Raw genomic sequence first — 4960 nt, 5'->3', positions numbered from 1 at the left:
GTCCTTGGGGTCCGCCGCGCGCCGGTATTTTTAGCACGGTTTCATGTACTCCCCTCAATTAACTAGGATGCTGGTAAACAATGCTCTGTGAATTCCAAACTTGGATCATTCAGATTAAGTCAGACGGTTTCAAGGGAAAACGAATCACATAATGCGCTGGCAAGAGTGCAGCGCGGTCCATGGGGGTTGCAAGTTTTTTTTTTTTTTGTTTTTTGTTTTTTCAGAAACACTTGTGTTTTATATTTGCGCCTTGCCACACATTCTTTTGTGTTTGCGGGGGAGGAAGAAAAGGAGAGTCATTCTGACTTTTAAAGCCCCCCTGTCACGTAAACCATTCCAAACAGATAGAGTATGAACACAGATACGCTGCAGGCCCAACCGCTTACCTTTTCTTTTTTTACCGGGCGCAGCCAGTACCGAGCTGCACCAAAATCAGCGCTTCGTGAATTTGCGTTTTGCATGTGCCACATGGCATGAATGCCTGCTCGGGGGCGCTTGAGTGTGCTTGTGCGTGTGTGCGTGTGCGTGTGTGTGTGTGTGTGTGTGTGCGTACGTGAGATCCAGTTTCATGTGTCCACCGATCTATTAAGAGAAAAACGAAACAGGGGTCAGAGTGACACACGGGTCACTTTTAGCTTGTCTCCTCGCATTGTCAGAAGATATCTATGTGCGCGCGGAACAATTGAACAGGATGGGTTCCATTTCCCCGCCGTGGCCTCGGGCTTGTTCCGCGGCTTGTGGGTGCAACCTCAGCGAGATGCGCTGATTGGAGCCAGATCCCCCCGTCCTGGATTCCCGCCTTTTGAACCTTGCCGAATCCCTAAGCGAGGAACGCTCGGTCGTCGGCGTGAGTCCCGCGTTATATAAATCCAACTCTTAATTTGACGGGAAACATCGGAGGGTCAGGAGGGTCGACGTCCAGGTGAAAGGAGGTCAAAGTTGAAATTCCTCTTGACAAGCGAGGGCCACGCTTATACAGTACTACAGTAATAGTTGTCGTGTAGCTTTGTACGGAGCTGTGTGTTGTTGTTAATCCTGCACTCTCTGGGTGCACCTTTGGCGTTTTTCATTTTTATGAGGCGGAGAAGAACATCTGCTTGCATCGTTGACCCATGCTGGATACCTCTGGAGACCTTTTAATCTTCCATAGAGATCTATAACGTAAAGATGCGGTGATGGGCTATTTTTGTCGACTCTCGCACCAGATGCTTCACTGGGGGTGCTCCACTTTTAATGTGCCGGAGTCGCCCCCTGTGGGGCTCATGAATCGCCCCCGCCGATAAGGAGAAAGCGAGGTAGCCTCAACGCTCGGCGGACGCTTTATTTTACTATCTCGAGAGGGCTCCGCGTTCCCTCCGGCACCCCGCGCCATAAATACCCCGAATTCCTCAAACTTTTGAGCCCTATATATTTTGGATTCCTTCGACTCCTTCAAACGCTTTGTACTCGCAAGGCGCGGACTTGCTTACTTGAGGCGGACGGGTGGGACGGGGGGGGGGGGGTGAGACCTCGACCTGATCTTTCCCAACCACGCCACATCCTTCTTCCCAGACCCCCTCCCCATCGCTCGCTTGGCCCCCTGCGATGGATTCCAGATAGAGAATTTAATGCATTTCTGTTTCGCATCACCACCAAGGAATGCGGCACGCGTGCCACAAGCCTCATAACCCGGGGCTGATGAGTGTGAGGATGTTTAAAAGAGCGAGATGATGGGATGCAGACGCTGCTGGGGGTTATGGCGGGGAACCGGGAGAGGCGGGGGGGGGGGGGCACTGAGCGCATCCAGCGCGCCGTTACTTGGCGTTAATGACAGGTCATCGTGTTGCATAAAGTAATGTTAGTGCAGCTGTGGTATGTACCGAGCGCATCTGGACACCAGATTTTGGGACGTATTTGTGTGTGTGTGTGTGTGTGTGTGTGTGTGTGTGTGTGTGTGTGTGTGTGTGTGTGTGTGTGTGTGTGTGTGTGTTTGTTTGGTCTGTCCAGTTGCACTCTTTTTCACTCTCCCAAATTGACGGCTAATGCACGATACGAAGGGAGGATGGAGTGAATTAACTTATTTGGGGATCTGTCGGAGGGGTGGTGGGGATGCAGAGGCCTTGCGAGGTACTTTGGGCTGCATAGCACAGGAAAAGTTTATTGAATCAGAGGTAAGAGTTAAATAATCGATTGAATATTCTGAGAATATTTTGCAAACGATACTTTTACTTAAGTATATTTGCAAACAAGCAATGCAGTTTTACTCTATTACATTTTGGCTCTGTTCACACCTGGCATTAGATTGCGTCTCCACATGCGTCTCGAGTAACCACTTGTGATCGGATCTCACTTCCCCGCTCTATATGCAAATAAACACGGACATCATTTCCGTTTGCAGAGACCAAACGCGAAGACCTTGGCGTGCGGGCAAAATCAAAACAATACAGACTGAAATTTTTTTGCCGTGTGTACTGTATGCGGTGCAGGGTTCAGGCTGAACAGATTTATCTCCTTCCCAGATTTTCTTACTTGTACGGAAAATGAAAAACGTGAACACAGCTCAGAGAATTGGAGCTGTCCAGAGGAGTTTTTTCTCCTCTGGACAGCGGTGCACCTACACTCTGCTCCGGTTTTCCTGTGCTTTTATTTTAGATGTATTTATTTTTGCTTGTGTCCTACTTTTCTGGAAAAAAAATCTTTAAACACAACTAAGTTAAGGGACCGCCCCGTTCCGCCTTGGATCAGGACGCTGGAGAGGGAGCGAGCTTCCGGTTCCGTGTCTCCGAAGAAAACAAATAAAAACAAAGTGTGTTTTTATTTTAGATGTATTTGTTTTCCTCCGTTTCCTAATTGAACTAAACAAAAACAACAACGAATGAGTACGCACTTCCCCTCCCGCAGAGGACGTCAACTGAGTAGGTGGTCCTTGGTGGTCCTTCAATGTGGCCCAGGACACATTCACGTACACACTGCTCAAAGAATGTGGCCATTTGCGGCTCAGAACACCTGTGGTCTGAGCAATAGGATCAATCAATGCGTCCTCAATGCATCTTGGGTACGCTCTAGGGATGTAACGGTATGTGTACCGTCGCATCCCGGTTCAATACACCCACGTGAACCGCGATATCACGGCATCACGATAGAAGTCCACCGGGCGCGTTCGCACAGCGTACTGGTGCGGCGCGGCGTCAATGCAGCTTCCTATTGAATCCACCAGGGCAGCTCCACCGGCGCAGCATTTCTCTATTTTCGCACGAGAGGTCTATTTTTTTTTTTTAACTGCGTGCAGCTAAGCAGCGTTTTCCATAGAAACGGGAGATAAAACTGCAGAGAGACGTTTTCGTAAAGAGTGCAATCAACCAAGTCCAGGAGTGTCCAGGAGGAAAATAACCCTTGGGATGGCCGTGTCACTTTTTATTACAAACTTCTCTTCGGACACTCTCTCACTCTCTAGCACTGGCGTCGGATCGTTCACGAACGATCCGATTCTTTTGAACGGCTCTTTTGTATGAATGAAGGGAACCGGGTGATGAGTCTGGGATTTTTTTTGTCAAGTTTTACAGTTTTATGTTGTGTTGTTTGTTTAAGATGCCGTCTCATGCCACCGGCAAATGTTTCCCCCTCTATGTAAGAGATAGCCTATGCTCCTCCCTCGCCGGGAGGTGCCCTGGCCGAAAAGGAGCGCACCCACTGTCACGTTAGGTTCACAGAGCGAAGGCACACACGCACTGGTCTGACTGTGAGGTTTTATTTCAATAAGTTATTTTACTATTATTATTTACGTGTCAAAATACCGTTTATACCTGTTTTACACAAAAATAACAAGCTATAGTACTGTTTTGTTTTTTTTTTTTATTGTGAAACGCTTTAAAAATGTTATGTTCCAGGCTTTAACTTCAACCACAGCACCTGCTCCTTGCCAGTTAAGTTTCTCCATTCAAATAATCAAACACAGGTACAAATTTACTTAAATTTTATTGTGAACTCATAATAATAACAACGGGGATAATGGCGAAAAGAACGCACCAAAAATCCGAGATTGGGAAGAGCCTTACTACCAAATCACTGAGGGATAACCTCAGTTAAACCCGGGGATGACCTTTTAAAACACAAACCACTTGTTTGGGCTCTAAACTCTAAACTGTGCCGCGCTGCGGTGCAACTCTGCAAGTGGAAGTGGAATCCATAAAATTGCCACTTTCGATTGATTGATGAGTTTTGTTTTCTTGCTCACAAAGAAGCTACACTCATTTGACAAATTCACCGTGGCCGCATTTCACTTATTGCAGGTGCCCGATCAGTGCATTGGGAAAGGCGGACCCAGCCACCAAACAATGGAAATGGCATATAGAGGACATGTGTAACACGAATACTTTCTTTAAAAGTACCTCTAAATAAAAATAGAATAAATATCAACTATGGGATTTTTGTTTTTCAAAATATTCTTACGGATTACTGCTTTAATATATTAAAAGAAATTATTTTAAGAGTAATCACTTTTGATAAGCGATTACAATACTTGATAAAACCATGTAAAATAAGAGGAATTTAGATATCGAATCAGATGTCCTGAATCATATCAAATTTAACGTTAATATGCTCTCTTTGAAACCGATACACATACAAGATTTAACTTAGAATCAGAACTAGTCATTATGGCGATGAAAGAATTACAACTTTATTGAGTTAGATGTTGCCTTATTTATGGGTGATGTTGCTACCAACCCAGAGAGAAAATGACGAGGTAATAATCAGGTTTGTTAATAAATACTAACATTTATCTGACCTCCTACCTGAGCACTGATGCCTTCAGACCCCCTATCATCTTAAGGCTCAGTCGTGATAATCTGTTTTTTGGTGCTGCAGCGCCACCTGTTGAAAACAAGTTTTACTCAAGAAAACTTAGATGGAATACAGAGCTATAGAGACGGTACAACGATGCTATCTTTAAGACCAGAGATGCGAGATGAGTCCATTAATC

Source organism: Zeus faber, assembly GCF_960531495.2.
Source record: "Zeus faber genome assembly, chromosome: 6".
Lineage (NCBI taxonomy): Eukaryota > Metazoa > Chordata > Actinopteri > Zeiformes > Zeidae > Zeus > Zeus faber.
Note: the sequence above shows the minus strand (reverse complement) of the source record.